The 19,926-nt window shown below is 48.0% G+C and overlaps 1 non-coding gene across 1 annotated transcript; it reads left to right on the forward strand.

The window, feature by feature from the left end:
* The first annotated feature begins 16,573 nt into the window (after window positions 1-16,573).
* Window positions 16,574-16,646, forward strand: Trnar-ccg (transfer RNA arginine (anticodon CCG)). The gene has a single exon. It is a non-coding gene; the product is annotated as a tRNA-Arg (tRNA).
* Window positions 16,647-19,926: the final 3,280 nt, after the last annotated feature.

Here is a 19,926-nt window from a genome sequence, read left to right on the forward strand (position 1 = left end):
CTACAAAACTACCCGCGGCGGAGGCTCAGTGGAAAGCGTTGCGCAGCTGAGCGTCCGGTTTGTTTCTGTTTCCAGCCGCAGTGGTTATTTTACTGAAGGTGAAACACAAACACCCATCTGCATGAAATTTCGCAGCACGTTGGAGGGAATCAAAAGTGTTTTAAGACTTATTAAGAACCCGGTCAGCCAGTTAATTACTGCCTTAATTCAAACTGTCTGGTCGTTCAATCGCGGGTATCCCATGCTGTAACGGTGGTTTTTGCAACTGAAGCGTAATCACAAAACCGGTTATCCACGAAAGTATATTACGGGGGGTGCTTAAGACTTTCTAAGAATGTGAAGGCGAAAGCCTAGTTGGACCTTCCGTTGAGGCTGTTGAACCTTCTGCCAAACTTTGCGGCCGCGCCCTTCGTCACCAGCCCTTCCGCTGGTTCAGTTCCGCTCGCACACCATCGCCCGGAGCCTCCTGTTGATCTGTTGTTGAAAATGCTGTTGAAATTGTCGGCCGCGTCTGTCACCATTGCACCAGCCCCGTGGACAGCACCCTCCGAACCTCGTTGCCCGCCTGGGCAAGACGATCTCGTCGTGGACAACCCTTCTTGACCACCTGCTCACCATCCGCGGGGAGATCGTTTGAGCTAGAGTCACTAAATTATTTAGTGACACTAGTTTGAGCTCAACATCATGGAGCGCGGACCCGGACATGGGTTGCGAAATAAATGTTCACTCTCTCTCCCCTCTCTCTCACCCATCTCTTTCTCTCTTTCTCTCCTTCCGCTCGCTAGCCATCGCGGGGAGCATCCTGTCAACACCGACTAGATCGGTGTTGGGCCTACCCTCCTCTGGCGTTGCTACTTCCCTTTCACGGCCAGCGCTGCGTCGGCTTTTCTCAGAGCCCTCCTCCCGCACTGCTGTTTCCCTATCGTGCCGCGAGACCCCGGCTCGCGCAACGGCAACTTTTTAAAGTGCGAATGCACTTTATAAGCGACCCCAAACCTTCCACCGGCGGCGGCGGCGGCGGCGGCGGCGGCGGCGTCCGCAGTCCTCCTCTCCCTAGCAACGGCGTGGAGCGGAGAGGAGCGTCGGTAGCAACGGCGCGGTGACGTCACTTCACCACGTGACCGCGCTCGCTCCGCCTCCTCGCCGTGGCTGCGCGGGTGCGCGCCGCTCCCCGCACCGCTCCTCGCGCCGTGACGTCATGGTATGACGTCACAGCGCGCCTCCTCTCCCCAGCAGCTGCCGCGCGCCTCTCTCTCCACCGTGACGTCACACTCTCTCCTCTCCCCCTCGCTCGGCTGCAGCTGCCGTGCGCCGCTGTCCCTCTCCCCTTGCGCTCGCCTCCTCTCTCAGCCACCTGGCTCGGCGCGCTCGGCGCGGCGTACCCCCCTATATATGCAGCGATAAACTGCCAGACCTCCGTGGGTCGGCTCGCGCGCGCTCACGGGCGAATGCCAACGGATTTTAACTTTACTCCCCCTCATAGCATCACCCCGTGCATTCGCACTTAACCATGTTCACCCTCGGGGAAATGCTTGGGAGTTTTTAAGCTCTAGTTTTAAAAAGCGAAGTTTTCATCTTCTCACTGATGTCGCCTGTAGTCGACCCAAAACGCACTGCAAGAAAGCCAACTTTCTCTGAGGATGGGGGTGATGATCGTGGGTGAAATGGAGAAAATGTAAGACGTTTCTCGCGGTTGGAATCGAACCTGGGTCCCTCACGTTATGAAGCCGACGCTTATGTGGTTGCTCCATTTCGACATGGTGGGAGCAGTTCAAATTTGGCGAGGCGTGTATGGACGTGCAAAAGTAGACAGAAAATGTATCCCTCCGTCCACGACAACAGTTGGAAGCTATCGGGGAGCGACGGAATCCCCGTATCAGTAGAGTCGTAGGGAATGCAATCGCAGTGGAGTAAATCGCCCTGATAAGAAACAGGTATTCACATAGAGAGCGCCTATCGGGGAGCGACGGGATCCCCGTATCAGTAGAGCCGTAGGGAGTGCAATCGCAGTGGAGTAAATCACCCTGATATTTGGACCACCTATTTTCTGTACCGCACAACGCGCGTGCTGCAATATATAGATCTAAGGCTTTCGTATAAAAAAAAGAAAAGAAAACATACTTTGCTCTAGACGTTGCTGAAGCGCAAGCACCTCAAGATTCCCAGGTGGTTTAAATATAATCCGTAGCTCTCAATACTACGGCGAGCCTCATAGCCCAGATATAGCTTCGGCGTGTGGAAGAGCCAGAATTTTCAACCTCAAGCGGATTTCGAACTTTTTCTAAAGCCTGGTCAACGTAAACTCTTATTTGTAGATGCGTAGTGTCACTTAGCTCTAAAGTGACATAGCGGTTTCTTATTGGACGGTCAAGGTTTGTTTAGGAAAGAATCTGAAACGCACTTGATGCGTTTCATCACCGAACACAACTGGAAAAAAATTTTAGATATTTTTGTGTTGACAGGGAAGCGCTCTTGCGGCGAAGGGGGAGATTAAGATCAAACATTTTTCCTCTCTGAATGAACTTAAATTTCGGTGTCCTTGCTATCCTAACCTCTAAAATCGGCAGTTCGCTGGAGGCGTTCGGTGTAACATAGTCATTTTATAGTGATGGAATTTCTCTGCACTTCCACACAAAAAATGTCAGCTTATTTGGAAGTGGTGCGAAAAACGAAATGAGCCCCAATAAAGCATTTAGCCGGCTTTCAGAAGCCCATGGGGAGCCAACTCGAGTCAATAAGTTGTGGGTGCTTTGTTTTTCCTTTTTTTTCTTGTTGTTAGTTCGTTTTTTTCTTTCGTGTTCGTCTAAAATTGTTAGCATTACCTTTCACCGATGAACGTTCACCCAGCAGCAGTGTCAGCACTGGCACAGCGACTCAACCCGTGTGAGATGTAACCGCGTACAATAAATTCCCGCCTGTCTATAAAACCGCTGGGTGCAGCTGTTCTTCGCGCTATGAGGAAGTGACTTATTGAGTTCGGTAAATTTCAGATTTTCTTGGTGATCCTGCAGAGCATTGCCCTTTACATTCAAGGCTAATATGCAGATTTGAGCATAATAAATAATTTTGAGCAATGCATTTCATGGTAATGCACCAAAAAACGATAAGAACTGTCCACATGCCTCCTCGGTCGTTCTCCTCCCTGCGGTTGTGTGTGATTTATCAGCTTCGTTTATTTCGTGCCAAGCAGACGACAACAGGTGACCGGCAAGGTCCATTTCTTCTTTCACATTTTTTTTTCTAACCTTGCCGACTTCTGGTGTGCGGTACGATGCCTGGATGTGCTACGGCGGCTATAGTCCACTGGATAATCAATAAAGAAATCGCTCATTTGCTCTGCCAAAACACCCAGACGGCCTATTTTTTCGCAAAGATGATGATGATAGTAATAATAATAATACCAATAATATTAACGATAGTAATCAGTATCATTAGCATCATGAGGGGCGTGAATACTTGCCATGGGCGCCGTCCTATCCAGTTACGCCACTGGCCGGGGGTCCAGGTCAATCTGTGTGTTCCACGGTGTCTTCCCTTGATCTTGTTCAGTATGTTTGCTGCCACTCGTGGTATTATTCCTTTAACGAAGTAGTAGCATGCTTGCTTGGAGTCCGTAATTATGTGCAGGCTCTTCTGTTGTCTCTCTCCGTGGGCGAAAGTAAGGGCTATTCGGGGCTCCGCTTCCTCGGGATTCGTGTTCTTAATAGCCAAGCAGTCTATTAGATCGAGAACTTTGGGCTTAACATGGCAGCAAATATTTTGATCGTCGCTTCTAGTGGCTCAGATGATGATACCTTGAGAAATTTTCTACACACCATCATCCGCTTTCTCGCATGTGTAACTTTGCTTTCGCCATGAGTTTCTATCTGGTGAACGGGGACAAACTGTAGCTGCACATGCCTGCGTCGCTCTTATGCGCGGAAGCACCGTGCCGGCGTTGGCAGCGTCGTGCGCCGCCCGGGGAGATGTGCGGGTGTGTGCACGGCCGCGTCAGGAAGGTCAATCCTCCCTGTTCTGTGAGGAAGGCCGGCGTGCGCACGCGTCGTTTGTACGAGCAAAGGAGTCGCTTCGTTCTTTCCAGGTTTACAAATTTTTCGTGCACGACGTTCGACATCTGCAAACGCAGTTAAGTTATCGTTGCAGTCTGTAATGCTGACCGGAAAATGGCACGCTGGAGGTAGATCGTGAGTATACTTTAAGTAAAAAAAAAAAAAAAATACTGGGTTACTACGCGCCCAGAAGGTACACCTGGGCTACACACTAAACTATTTTACACCCTTTTTGGCCGAAAGGGGTGTAAAAATCTTGTCCCGTGGCACACACCTTTAAAATTGTTTTCACTAAAAAAGGGTGTAAGGAAGAGTGTAAAATAAGCGTGTGGGCAGCGGCAGCTACGCGTGACAATGTGGATCGGCTGAGCGCGCAGCACGACAGACAGGCACATTCAACAAGCACAAGCCACCCTGATTTGAGCAAGAAAACCAACAGGATGCACGAGGAGATGCATGAGATGCACCTTACAAATACATCTGCCCTTGCTTTTATAGCAAGCAGAGGAAAGTCCGTGGTGGGAAAAGCGCTACGACGACGAGGACAAGCAAGTACACGGGACAAAGCGCTTTGTCCCGTGTACTTACTTGTCCTCGTCGTCGTAGCGCTTTTCCCACCATGAACATTTACCAACAAGCCCAGCTCGCAGTTCTTCTAAAGAGGAAAGTCCTCTGCTAGAGTATGTCACAAAATCAAATATTTTAGCGCCAAATTTGGAATAATGCATTTTATTGTCAGCATTACGAGTCAGCATGCGGATTTCCAAAAAAAAAAAAAAAAACGTTTTAATCTAAAGCGGAGTGAAAAAAGTGCTGCAGTTATTAAACACCAAACACCTATTTCACACCATTTCAAGACCCGCCAAGAAGAGTGTTGATTATTTCAACACACTTTTTGCCCCATGGGTGCAAAGATATACAAAATGTAGGGCGTGGGAACCGAAGAAGAAAAGTGTAAAAGACCTCCAAATTAGGGTCTTTTCTACCCTTTTACAGGGGTGAACTTGAACATTTTTTACGAGCGGGGGGATGGTACCTCACGGTGTTTAAAACAATATGAATTGGCAGCATTTATTAACAGCGGAGCGGTTTAAGTTTGAACTTGGTCCGGTGGCGTTAGCAAATAAATCATCACATCATCATCATGATCGTCAGCCTACTCAGGTCCACTGCAGGACAAAGGCCTCTCCCATTGACCTCCAAACGCTCCTGTCCTGCGATGCTCAAGTCCACACTGCAGTTTAGCCCCAAATTTCTCTAATTCATCCCTCCATCGGGTTAATGGCCTTCCCCTTCTTCTAGATCCGTCTCTTGGTATCTACTCTGCCACCCAATTGTCCACCGGTTGTAGGTTCGTCTCACTACATGGCCAGCCCAAGTCTATTTTAAATGCAGAGCATTTCAGTAACTCACGATGTCACCCGCGTTGACGTCCGTAGTCCGCACCGTCCCCTCCCTACTATATAAAAAAAATACTATCCGGCGCCCGGCTCCGATCCCTCGACCCTGCGGGCGGAACGCAATGTACATGGTGCTCTACCCACTGCGCCACAAAGCCGACACAGAATGGGACGCTACGAACGCGCCTTATATCGTTGACTCATTCAAATTACTGCTGACGAGCGCTCTCTCGTCAGCAGTTGCCACAAGTGCAACAACATTAACGTAACGCAAACTACTTAACGTCGTGCGCCCCCGGAAATGCTCTGCATTTGATCGTGCCCCTCGCGAGGGGGATGTTTCACTGCATCTTCTCTCGGTCGCGGGACCCGTGGCGCCATCTGGCGGAGGCGCGGCACAACTCGTAGCACTTTGAAAAGATGCGGCGCCAGCCAGCTGTGTGTGTGCGTGCCGCACTTGTACAAATGGCGAGTGCATTGGCTGTCCACAGAGCAAAGCATTCGTGCAAGTAAGCCGTTGCAGTCAGTCAGTCATTTCGCGATCAGATTGATTAGAAGAGTGGCGACAAGTTTCTTTGCGAAAGCTCTGTCGGCTGCGGAGACCCCGCCGCGTTTTAGAAATGAGCGACCCGGCGTTGGCCTAGGGTTTTTTCTATGAATGACGCATCGCTCCTACCGCGAGGACAGGAATTAGCGCCAGCAGATAGGGAACGGGGGTGACGGTAGCGTTCTTCACGAGGGACAACGGATGGTGTGTCGTTCTACTTACTTCATACTGTCTACTCATCCGCCATACCGTCTTTCACGATTAATGGCACCGCCCTGCTCTTCCCGCGTGCCTCAGGAGAACGATGACCGGACTCTCTTACGAGCTGCGGCATCGTTGTCCCACTCATCACCTTGTTAGTGCGGGGGAGTCATTCTGCATACGGACCAATGCCAGCTTGCAGCACAACGCCCTAAGGGAGAAACAGTCATTGTCGACCCCAGGGAATTGAACCGTAAGTTAAATATAAACCGTCATTGGCATCGTTTCTTTTTCTCTATTTGAACTGTGATATCTTCTACTCTAGTTTGTTCTTTCAGATCGAGAAAGATCGTTTCCTGTCCCCGAGTGTTACTCCTATAATTATTCGTTCCATGGCCCGTTGAGCCGACCTAAGTTTGCTTTCTAGTTGTTTAGTAAGGTGCTAAGTTTCAGCTCCGTATGTCAACACCGGCAGTATGCACTGGTTGTATATTAATGAACTCATACTTCTAGCGAACTTTAACACAGGACGAAGATGAAAAGACGAAACACACGCTGTGTGTTTCGTCTTTTCCTTTTTTGTCCTGTGTTAAAGTTCGTTAGAAGTATGAGTTCATTAGTCAGTGACCAACTCGACCAACTCTCCGCTTTAATTGGTTGCATATTTTTCTTTTGAGTGACAGAGGTAGCATAGTTTTTATTATTTGGGAGTGCTTGCCGAGTGCTCCATAAGCAATACCTATTCTGCGCCTGATTTCTCTCTCGTGGTTGGGGTCATCACTGACCATCTGTCCGAGGTAGCTATATTCTTTTACGTCTTCTAGCGTTTCGTTTCCTAAGCTGAAGAGGACGCTTTTGGCATGCTTATTCCCCATTACCTTTGATTTATTCATATTTATTTGTAGCCCCACGGCCGTGATTTCGCACTCTCCTTTCTTAAAGTTCTCGTGCACCTTTGTACGAAATTTGAACCTCCTATCCCCAATTGTTTTGTTGTTGTTTTTCGGCGCGGGGGTGGCCGCGTTGAGTCACACCTGATGTCAAGGCAAGTAAAACAAACCTAGCTAACTTCCGCGACAGGGTGGCCCCTAAAGACCATACTCGCGTTGTCACGGGACTGTTCCAAATGTTTAATTGACAAATTAAATCAGCTCGCTAGGCGCATGTTTTGGTAAAGTTACAGCCGAAATCCCAAATGTAAACAAAACAGTCACCGTAGCCCTATTCGGAGAAGCCGCCTATGAAAATCGCAGAATAAGCAAGTAATTAATAGGTTAAAAAAAACCATTCCGCTGCATCGCACAGGAACTTAGCAACAAGAAAAGGCAGCACAATAACAGAGCTTGTCGATGCGCGATATTTGAAAAAATGAATTTGAAAAAAAGGGAATTATTGTCTAAGCAGGGGTCAGAGATTGCTGGCAAAGGTAAAGAAGACCTTTCGCAGCATCGGGCGCTAAGTTACGAAGGGAAAAAAATCTCAAGTTAGCGCTACGTCAGAAACGGTGCGCCCATACGTTGGCACATACCGGGCTAGGAATAAGACGACGGCCCAGGTAACATGGCTGAAATTTGAATAACTCGACAACCCCTAGTACAACCTATACTATCGACCTGGTATGATAGTACTACTAGGCTCATTGAGCGATTTTCCGTCAGCACAAGGAGTCTGCAGTTGCCGTGTTCCCCAGCACCCACGGAAACTACGACACCACCGTCAACAGGAAACGGCCACGACGACAGCAAGAAGCGAATGCCCACCTGCAGCTGGAATCGGGCGCAGCGACAACTGCAGTGTGGAAAGGAGGAGGCATACGCTGCTATGCTCGCCCTCAGTGGTCGCACGGCGTAGTTTCGACCCGCGCAGCTCCTGCGAAGTGGGGGTCGTTTTGCCCCGTTCGGCGCTCACGCCGATGAGTCATATCTTTCCTGCGCCGCTGCCTATAAAAACCACTGCCGTTTCCCCGTAGACTTTGAGAGCTCGGAGAGCATGGATGACGAATGCAGTGGCTCCGTTCCAAAATGTTCACTCGGCGACGAAGTAGCGCTATGGCGACTCATGTCTTAAGACCTAAATATAGGTATCCTCTGCAACATTTTTATAATGCACTCTGCCTAATAAATATATTCCTGCGTATAGATTTAGTTTAGTTGCCACAAACAATGCGTTTTTCTAGGCCCACTGCAACGAGAGTGATGGTCTTTTGCCGCAAGAAATCGGAGTGGATGTCCAATGTGCGCCTTTTCCGGGTATGAATGTACAGGGCGTCCGCAAAAAATGTCATGCAAAGGCAATGGCGTAGCCAGAAATATTTTTCAGGAGGTTTATACAACACCAGTGAAAAAAATAAAAAAGAAAGAGAGCCTGCACGCAAACAATATCCTGTAGCCGTTTTCCTGCTTTAGTAAGGCCCCAGGGCTCGTTTTGTTCACTGCAATATCTACTAAACACACGAGTGTACGCAGGGCTCCGAGGAATCATTTTTGTCAAGAAACCAAGTCTTCTTATTTTCATTTTTACATTGTAATGTATCAATGCGGTCTGTACATAGCGCGGGAGAAAAAAAAAAAAACCCGAAAGGAGGGAGGGAATTCAGCACCCAGAAAGTTTCGGGGGTGATCTGACAACGAAACCACCCCCGGCTACGCCTCTGTGCAAAGGATGTCGAGAACTTGCTCAAACCCTTGGCCTCTTGCTCGCTCACCTTCTCGCTCTTATGCACACCCGCTCGCTCGCCTGCCTTTCCTCCTTGCGTTTCCTCCTTGGCTTCGAGAGAATGAACCTGATAGCCGCATGAAGCTTACGCATGGTGGCCAAAGATTTTTTGCACACTGTTTTTGGCTTTTTAATGGCTGTATAACTGACGTTGGCTTACCCATGTATGCTGTTTTGTTTGTAATCTCCCCCACAGTAATGCCTCAGGCGCTGTGCGTATTGCGTAAATAAATAAATAAATAAATAAATAAATAAATAAATAAATAAATAAATAAATTTAACCAGTGTTCAACCTCCTGTGTTCTGAGAACGGGAACATGCGTGAAAAGCTTGTAGGCCTAAGCTGAACCTGAAGTGCTGAAAGAAACAGACAGCAATTTCAGGAGATATTGCCCACGCATATTTTCGTCCCTTGCTGAGAACTTCCATAATAGATTCATAAATGTTCAATGAGCCAAAATATACCATCCTGCGCTGTTTTGCGACACTTGGCAGCCGAAATTCCCTACAACAACTTTCTGGATCGACGTGACCCATTCCTCGCGGAAGCCACGCAGGGCATGGGTACCAGACATTTGGCACCGGGGCTTGCCAGTGGCGTAGCCAGAAATATTTTTCAGTGGGTGTTATACTTCGCCAGTAAAAAAAAAAAATAGAAATGATTGCCAGCGCCCAAACAATACCTTATTCTCTTTTTCTTATCATAGTTTCGTTTTACGTTTAAATTTATAGATGAAGTGTGTAAAAAGCATGGCGGAAGAAAGGGCGGGGAGAAGAGGGGGGATGCGCCACTTATAAAATTTCGGGGGGTATTCTGACACCGAATCAACTTGCGAGGCTCAAGCATGCAAACTTGTTTAGCGCTTGTATTTGTAAACTTTGTACCCTTATTTACGGTAGTTGTAGTTCCAGTTGTAGCTGTGTAAATGTTGTTTTAATCATTGTTTTCGCGTACTTTCGAATAATTTCTGTAATTGCTCATGCCGGCTATATGTTTTTGTTTGTGATCGGCACCCGTTCTTGCCGCAGGTGGCCAAGGAACCCTCAAGCCATCGCTGAATGGCTTTTACCTTGGTCACCTTCCACTTTTGGAAAAAAAAAAAAAAACCAAGGAAAGAAAGAAAGAAAGAAAGAAAGAAAAGAAAAGAAGATAGGAAAAGAACCCCGGGCGTTTCAATCTGCACGTGCAAGTCGTGCGAGCTGTGCGGCAAGGCAACAGGATACTAAAAAAAAAAAAAAAACAGTATCGCATCTGTTTCCTCTACCCAGGAAACAAACAGGCGTTCAGCAACACGTCACTTCCCGATGCGGGAGAGCCTGTTTTCAAAGGCGCGAGCCTTAGTGTGCAGGCTGCAATGCGTTCGCTCGTGTGGCTACCATCAGCGATAACAATATTTACGTACCTTCAGTGAGCCGTCGCTGCCCTAAACGAACTCCGGCTCGTGCGGCTTTCTTTTCAAGGCCGAAGTTTGAAGGCAAATGCCTTGGACTGTGGCAGATGACGCCTCCTGACATTTCACGCCACAACACACCAAGTGTCTCGCATCCAGCACCGCTTCGCCCTCGGTGTAGCACCGGATTCGTTTATCCTAGGTTCCTACGTGCCTCATTACGTCGCCCCACGACAATGAGCGCGTGAAGGGCTATAGCCCAGAAATGATGATATATCGGATAATCCCAGATGATCGGGGTATACAGGCGGAGCACTACGATCCGCCTCCGATCACCGCTTGTTCCGCCATATTGGAATCGCCGGCTTGACTGGCGCGCCCTCTATATGCCGCGGAACTTGCGAATTAAGACACCCTGTGCCCACCGGTTCAAAGGACTGTTTCTTCCTCCTCCACATGGGAGGGCTACCTGCGAAGGTACGTTTGGAGGATAGGGGTGTCTTCCTCCATGGCGGCGCGGGTTGACTTCTCTGTGGAAAACAGGAAACGGCAGAACACGTCCCCATTGAATGTAATACCACGGCCGTCCTCTGGGGCGAGCTACTGACTGCATTCACCGAGCGATGGGCCTGTCATGGTTAGGCCTCCGCCGCCTGAGTTCACTTACAAGGAACAAGGCGCTTCGAGACTGCGTGTTAGTCCTACGGCTCCACTCGCTGTGGAGAGCTTAGCTAGTGGACGTAGTGGAGTGCGCTATGAGCGCCAAGCCTCCCTCGCGGCACTTTACGGCAAATGTTGAATGGACCGTGAGCGCGACGGAGGCACCAGATGCTGACACAGAGCTTCGCGACTCACTGGAAAAGGGATGCCAAGCCCTGCAGCACTACAAAGAAAAATAAATGCATCGCCATGGCAACGGCTGACTCGCGGGTTGTCCTAACAATACGTTTGAAAACCGCTTTTCTCCACTGATCAGGCGTTGTACACATCAGCCCTGTGTATAGATCCACATGTGAACACGGCACTTTCCTAGCATTCTCTGTTCAGTTCCTTTGATTTTTTTCGCAACGTCATAGTTTCCCGTTTGTTCCTTCTCTTTGCACCCGCAGTCTCACTGTGTTGTGTATTTTGTGACTTCAGGCTCATTCGAAGGTGGCCGAACGTTTTGTCGTGACAATATGTATGCGCACCGTTGTCACCGCCTCGTACGTGCCAGTGCACCATGTATGTGAGTAAATAAATGTTGTGTTTCAGAAGAGAGCTGTGTCCGCGTGGCCTGACTCTACTTCCGGCCACAGCGGTGAACGGACGGGTGATGTCGGGCTCTGATAGAGCGGCTTCAGCGGGCCAGATGGCCCGCGATAACAGGATTGAAGATAATGAAGATTACGCTGTCGTACTGCCAATTCTGCCAACCGGGTCAGTCGTTAATAATACTGTCTTTTTTCCCTGTGATGTCAAGGGGCGGCCATACCGCGTCGAAGACTTACGAGACGCGCTACAGCAACCGAATGTTTTCGGCAGCGTCGTAGCGCTTGGTCCCTACCAGATGAATCATGTATGGGCTGCGACGTTTAACAACGCCGAAGCTGCGAAGAAGATTGTCGCCACTCAGGAGATAAAGGTGAAAGGACGGAAATGCCTCGTGATTGACCCGTGCAATCGGGACAACCGTGTCAAGTTGCATTGGGTGTTGCACAACGTGCCAGACGAAGAAATCAAGAAAGCGTTCCAACCCTACGGACGGGTGACCGAGCTCACAAGGGAGAAGTGGCGCGTGCAGGGTTGCGACGCACAGTGCACCATGACACGCGTCATATCGCTGCAACTCAAGGCGGGTGTAGCACCCGAAGACATCCCACAGCAGATGCGCATCGCAGGAGACCGAGCCCTCGTCGCGGTCCCAGGTAGGCGCCGCCGCAGTGTCTGCGCTGTGAGCAGATCGGGCACATCAGGCGAGACTGCCGCGTCCCGCGGTGTAGCGTCTGCCGCCGCTTCGGGCACGAAGCGCAACACTGCGTCAAGACCTATGCCGTTGCCGCAACGACGCCGTTTGGCTCGGAGAGATCCGAGCTGACGATGGACGAGGCGGAAGCGGAGGAAATCAACAAGGCAGCAGACGACGGCGGGAACGGCGAAAGCTGCCAGCCGACGCAAGATAACGAGAATCATCCGAAGGATATCGGCAGTGAGACGCAGGAAAGCGTGCCGTGCCAGCCTGAAGTCATCGTGAGTGGTAGCGGGAACGCGGGCTGTGTTGAACGCGCCGCGGCGTCTCCTAGCGAGGACGACGACTCCAAGCCTGACATAATGGAGGTGGAAGCCAGCGGTGAGGCCTCTACGGCAGCCAAGCGGTCGCGAGAAGAAAACGGCCCCGAGGAGCACGAATCCATCGAAGCCATCGGAGAGCCCCCGCGAAAGGCGGGACAAGGGAGGCGTGCGATACCCAAAGCCAAGCTTCATGTCCCGCCAGAACGAGCGCCGAGAAACGTCAAATGATAGCCACAACGGTACCGAACCAACCAAAAAGCAAAAAAAAAAAAGTGCGTCGACGGACACTGGCGAGGTGTGCTGTTCATGTGGGGGCAACATCACGTGAAATGGTGTCTTGTGTTGTCTGGTGTGGGGGCATCAACCATGACAGAATTTCCAGGGTGAAAGCTATAGCTAGAACAATGCGTGGAACTACATCACGTTGTAACGATTCTATACTTGATGGCAGTGTTGTCAGTCTTTTCGCCGTTAGTGTAGGGATTAAAAAAAAATGCCTCTCATCATAGGTACCCTGAACGTGCGCGGGCTAGGTGCCAGGCGGAAACAATGCCAATTGAAGCGCCTTATGATTGAGAAGGAACTTGACGTTCTGTGCGTACAAGAAACTAAAATAGAGGCAGAGGACAAGACTAACAGCATGGTCAATACATTCGGTAACAGCTTTTACGCGTGCGTAAGTCACGCTGTTGGAACATCGGGAGGGTGTTGTATACTTATAAGATCAGCAAGCGGTGTGTTTGTTAAAAATGTTCGTTCCGGCGAGTCTGGTAGATTAGTTGTATGTGACTTTCTGTTTGACGGAGATGAATTTCGGGTGCTCTGTATTTATGCTCCAAACAAAATACAAGAACGAGAAGAGTTTTTTCAGGACATTGAAACCTATCTAAATTGCGAAAAACATGTAATGCTTTTGGGAGACTTCAACTGCGTTTGTGCGAGAGAAGACCGAATAGGCGGGTTTGGACAGAAGGATCGAAGCGCCGAATTCCTTTATGAAATGTTAGAAGGCCATGAAATGGAAGACGTTGCTCACATTGCGTCAAAAGAAAACTGTTTAAGATTTACGCATTTCCAAGGCGCTAGCCACGCTCGCCTAGACAGAGCTTACGTGAGCCTGAACCTGGTGTCAATGTGTTCGAACTACAGCGTAAAGGATGTATCTTTCAGTGATCATTGTCTCGTGTCCTTCGTGGTAGGCGGCAGAAAAGAGGATAAGAAGTTTTCTTGGGAACTGTGGAAATTAAACTGTAGATTATTGAAAGATTCAGGGTTTAAAGAAAAAGTAGACAAAATTTTCGTCGAGCACGAGAGCGCAGTGGGTTCTTCCTGGGCAGAAAAATGGGAATTAATAAAGCAGGACGTAAAGTTGTGTGCAATATCCAGGTCAACCGCATTAAGACGGATAGAAAGAGCAGCGGAAAAAAATTGCGTAACAATCTACACCAGTTACTTGTACTAGAGAGCGAAATGCCTGGTTTATTTGGCGAAGATATAGCAGCTATAAAAGGAAAACTAGAGGCAATAGATAAAGTTCGCTATCAGGGAGCCACAGTGCGGGCCCGTGGCGAAAGATTATTAGCTGGGGAAACACCCACTAAAAGGGCGTTAGGCGATGAAAGAAAATAAGCACAAAAAAAAAAATGAAATTAAGGAAATAGTTTTTCACGGAACACTTACAAGGTAAGGAAAAAAACATAGAAAATGCATTTGTGGAGCATTATGAGAAACTGTTTGGTCATAGTGCTCCGCGAATGGAAGATTTCAAAAGAGAATTTCTTCCGTTGATACCACAGTTAGAAGACGACGTGAAGGAAGGCTTAGAACAGCCGCTTACACTCGGCGAAGTGAAAAAAGCAATTGACGAATTGCAGGGGGCTAAAACGCCAGGACCGGATGGCATAAATGCGGAGTTTTACAAGGCGTTCAACGATTGAGTTTCAGTTATTTTGCTGAACGTTTTTAAAGAAGCATATGAGAATAATAGTTTCCCGGTGTCATTCTCCCGGACATTTACGGTTCTATTACCCAAATGTGATGATCCGGTTAAACTGCAGTCAGTTAATGGCTACCGCCCGATCACGTTAGCGAACGTTGATTATAAAATACTGATGAAAATTTTAGCGAACAGGTTGCAAACAGTCATAACGTCCTTAGTTGGGCCACATCAGACGTGCGGCATTAGGGGACGAAGTATCGTCACCAATATCCATGTTGCTCGGGGTGTGTTGGAATGCTGTGATTTGATGTGCCGCCACGTTGCGATGATGCAGATTGACCTTGAAAAAGCCTTCGACAGAGTGTGTCACGAAGTGTTATTCTGTATTATGAAACAAGCAAATGTGGGGGAAGTGCTATACAATGGAGTGCATATGGCTTACCAGGGGTGTACCACGCAGTTAGTTATAAACAAAAAGGTCAGCAAATGCGTACCTGTGTTATCGTCAGTTAGGCAAGGTTGTCCGATGTCGCCACTCCTTTTTAGCATGTTTTTAGAGCCTTTTTGTTTAAAAATAATCCAAAGTAATGAAGTTAGGGGATTTAGTTTGAACTCAAGTGAAGTGCGGTTGTTGACTTATGCGGACGACGTGGCAGTGTTTGTTACAGATAAAGAGAGCGTGCAAAAAGTGACAAAGATTACAAAAGATTTCTGCGCACAAACCTGTAGTGCTGTAAACTGGGAAAAATGTTCGGGTCTGTGGCACGGAGTATGGCCCACCAAACCAGAGTTTTTTGAAAACATCCAGTGGTTTCAGGTACCGAAAAGTTATCTTGGCGCTCCGCTGGAGTGCTACCAAGGTAGTAGCAAGCATTGGCAGGAAGAAGCAGTAAGATTGCGTGAAAAAGCAACGAGGTGGGGAGGCCGCAACCTATCGATGTTCGCTCGTGCCACTGTCTGCAACATGGTCTTCCTGGCAAAGCTATGGTATGTGATGCAAGTAATACACTGTTCGCGAGTAAATGTGCAGAAAATGCACCGTATTTTTGCTGTATTCATCTGGGGTTCCCAGTGGGAAAGAACCAGCCGTACGAATCTCTTTCGTAAAGTTCGAACGGGAGGGGTGGGCTTATCACACCTGTTTTTGCGACAACTTGTGAGCAGATTTATGTTTCTTCGCGATGCGATTGATGCCTTTCTGCACACATTTCTACAAAGTGTCTTGGTGGGTTCACTCCCGCAGTTTGTTGTTTCCAGTGTTGATGAACGTTACACATTGAAAGGTTACCTGAAGGAAACCGTTGAATCTTTAAGATTCCTCTGTGTAAGGTTTTCCCTTGAATACCTTTCAAGTGTTTCAAGAAAACGTCTGTCAGAAGATCTTAGAGATGTTCTTTTTCCAGTACCGCTGTACAGAACTATGTACCGCATTGGGTCAGGGCAAGATGTACTGTGTCGCGTCAAAAAGATGGCAGTCCCAGCATGTATGAAAACATTCTTTTTTAAGCTTCATTCGGGAACTCTTCTAGTCAAAACATGGATGGCTGAAAAAGGGTTGTTTGTGCCATGGACAACAGTTTGTCTTTTGTGTAAAAAACCCGAAACAATAGACCACGTTTTCCTAGACTGCTGGGATGCCGTCTTTTTTTGGGACGTTCTTCAGCGTACCCTGAAAAAAGACTTGCCTGTGACACCACATGGAATCCGTTTCATTCCCGTAGACAAACATGACAGTGTGCCGTATGACCTGATAATGCTTTTGGGCCTACACGCCATCTGGCTGAGTCGTATGGCGGTGCGCCACTCTGATGCTGACGCGAAGACCGTCAGCAAGTACTTTGCTCAGAATGTCAGTATGCTGAAGGAAGTAAGTATTATGCAGTGCCCGGAGCTTACGTGGCTACCCATTTTGGAGGAATTGTCTTCTTTCGATGTTTATAATAGTTTTCGCCAACCGAAGTTCGGTGAGCTGGTTTTAAACCGACACTGATGCGTTTTAGAATAGCATTGTAGACATTGTAGGGACTGTTTGTTCAATGCGCAATAAAGAAAAAAAAAAAGTCCGCGTGGCCTAATGGATAAGGCGTCTGATTCCGGATCAGAAGATTGCAGGTTCGAGTCCTGTCGCGGACGCTTCTGTATTTTTTATTATCTTACAACTTAATTACTTTTGCACATATTTTTGCTCTTTGTTGTTTTATCTCTTTATGGAAAGCCAATACAAAATATACACTTCGCCTGCGTTTCGCTGATAACGTACAAACAGCGTTTTGTGAGTGTGTGACGCAGTGGCGTAAATCATGGAGGGGAGGGGGGGGGGGTCAGAGGGGTCCACGGCTTTTTTGCTGTGTTCAGTCTGGGAAGGGAGGGCCACACGTTACAAGTGTCCTTGAGATCTCTTTCAAACATCATTTTAATTGCTTGTAGCCGATGATGTCTCCAACTGCTGTCCGTAACTTCGCGATGCACTCACGCCGTTAGGGATTACGGTGCGCTCGCAGCACGCTCCTAAATGTTTAAGCAACTTTTTTTGTGAAAGAAGGTCACAAAGAAACATCCGACCAACTATGCCGAAAGCCAGCTAAAGCTTCCTCGTTGGACGAACGAATCGCCGTAATTTCTCCCCTCAATGAAATGATGAAGGAAGCACCAGCCGAGCAGACTGCGAAAACATGTTATTTTTTGCAGCATGGAGTCGGAAAACATGCGCTCCCTCTAGAACATGGCCGAAATTGAAGCGCTAGGACAACAGGAACAATTCGAGTCGACACACGCGCGGCGCTTTATATGCCGAGTATGTGTCGACTGTGTGTGTATCGACTCGCTTGTCCCTGTTGTCCTAGCGCTTCAATTCTCCGTCATGTTCTACCAACAGGCCCAAACCAGCACTCTTGTCCCTCTAGAAAATAGCGTTGAGGGTGTTCTCTCTGCTGGAGTACTTGAGCGCAAGGCCGTCCACGGAATGCTTTAGGTCGAGAAGACAGCCAAGCGTGAGTTTCGCCATCTGCTTTCTCGGGAGATGTGCAATAAAGTGTTTGATGAGGTTGTCGAAGCTGCCGGAGATGAAAAAGTGCATCCTGTCGAACTACCGCAATCCCAACCCGCCCAGCGGGGTACGAAAACAGCAGCGCCAATGACGCTCCGATTAGAGCTAGGACCTACTTTCGGCGCATATTTTTAGAGATGATAGTCTTTCTTGGACTACTTAAACGCAGAGAGAGAGAGAGAGAGAGAGAGAGAGAGAGAGAGAGAGAGAGAGAGAGAGAGAGAGAGAGAGAGAGAGAGAGAGAGAGAGAGAGAGAGAGAGAGAGAGAGAGAGAGAGACTCTTTAATGTGGGCTGGAGAGGTCAGCTCTGCTAGCGGCAGTGCCTGCTACGCCAGATGGGGATGATTACAATGCAGTGAAGTGAATGTGAGAGATCGGGAAAGCAGCAATAGAGAGAAAAAAAAGTTAAATAAAAATGGCACGCAATGTAGTGCAAGGAAAAAACTCGAAATAAAGTTAAGGAAAAAAAAAATTGAGCGAATGGAGCCCAGGAAAGCAGAGCGCCTAACAAGAAAAAGGAGTCAAAGCGTACACGACGACGCAAACGCGTACAGACGTAGCCAGGCGCACAATGGAAGAATTACAAAAGTTTTGTCTAGTCCTGAATCTCGCAAAAAACGCAGAAACAATTTGAAACAAACAAGTACAACAAGTACAGCCTTCACGCTCAGCTTGAACTTTGAAAACACCTCTTCGGTCGGATTGAAGAAAGGGCTTTACGGCGGCGGTCTTTGGAATGTGTGTTGGGTCATGGCCAAAGCCGCCACTTCAGCCCGTCGATGGGCTGAAGCATTGTCAAAGCTGATGACAGCCTCGCCATCAGGGTCTTGTTCCTGTGCTTGCTGCGACGATTCAAGAAATTGTTTGAACACGGCTCAGTGTACTTTGTCGGCGATACTCCAGTGGACATGTTGTTGGCCGAAGTGCAGAGCAGGACGTTTGTGTTTTCTCCTTCGGTGCCCGTCACAAGTTTTAGAGCCGGAGCACCCCTCTTTACTCTGGAAACACTCCGCGCACACCACACATTAAAACCACTGCCCCCGTACCGAAGCGATGGGAACGTGGTGGAACGAAATTGCTTTTACCGGGCGGCTGCCAGTCTTGCTCAGATGCATGCAACAGATACCATCGCGTACGATATGTTCACTGAAAGTTGCACAGGATCACTCAGCATATTCTTTTGCAAAACCGTTTCTTTGGCTATAGGTTTGTCGCCAAGCATAACTATCGCCTACATGTCGCGGCTATAGCCTACAACGTCAACATCAGACTAACTGCAGCTACTTTTATTTTTCCCAGAATAACTACCCATGCTACTGCGACACTACCTCCACAGAAGCTTCAGGCCAACCAAACTGCGGACGAAATTTTTAATGAACGCTCGTTTTTTTGTGTGTGTGTGTGTGCTTTTGTTATACGTGCTATCAAACGCGTCTTAAGTCAATAGGAATTGACATTGTGATCAGTGTTCCTTCCTGTTTTTTAAAGAAGGTAGTCTTTCTTGGGTTGCTTAAAATACTTGTGCAACACTTCCGATAAACGCTTTTTCCTTTGCGACTGGAAGCACTGCGAAAGCTATAGAGTTATCGCCAGCACGCAGCGGCACTGCGTGATTTGATCGTCGCAGCAGGTACGCCTTCCGTTTCTGGGTTGCGTTTGTGGCTTTCTTATTTTAAAGTGGTTATCGAATGCATACATGACTTCAACTGAAGGAAAGCCGGCCAATAGCCGCTACACCGCTGGAATATGACGTAATTTCAGCGGTCGAAGAGCGCCAAGACCGGGAAAGAGAGAAACATTTTTTGAGCAAGTTTCTGAGTTATCTGATAGGTATAGAGTAGTAATTTTTGGCTGAAGTACTTTGCGACACCCTAATCCAAGTACTGGATGTGTTGATTTACTACGTTCTTCAAGCATTTATATTTCAAAAAGAGTTGAAAAAAGTGTAGCAAGGTCCCTTTAAACGCAAAAAATGGTCTGTATGCCCGTCCGTCCGTCTGTCCTTCGATTCAGCTGCCGGGCCAAAAGTTAAAATAATTCTTGAACGAGGCGTTCATATAGGCAAAGCATTCCTAAACTACTAAGTCTGGTGGCAGTGTTCATACTTGTCAACACTATTGAGCGAAAAGAAAACATTAGGCATATATGAGGCAAGACATCTGTACATAAGGGACATTTGCATCGTTCATTTAATTAAAAATACATGGCTGCTTGACTTTTGCGATAGCAAATAAAAAATACGCATTGGAAAAATGTTTTCACCTCAAAATATAAAAAGCGCTCTAGGCGCCCCTTGTGGCAGTGTTCCAAATTCAGCAGTAATAAAAGGGAAGTAGATGGCGCGAGCAGTGGAAGACAGCAAAATTG

This window comes from Haemaphysalis longicornis, unplaced genomic scaffold (assembly GCF_048455015.1).
Source record: "Haemaphysalis longicornis isolate Haplotype H1 unplaced genomic scaffold, Haemaphysalis longicornis Haplotype H1 scaffold_1, whole genome shotgun sequence".
NCBI lineage: Eukaryota > Metazoa > Arthropoda > Arachnida > Ixodida > Ixodidae > Haemaphysalis > Haemaphysalis longicornis.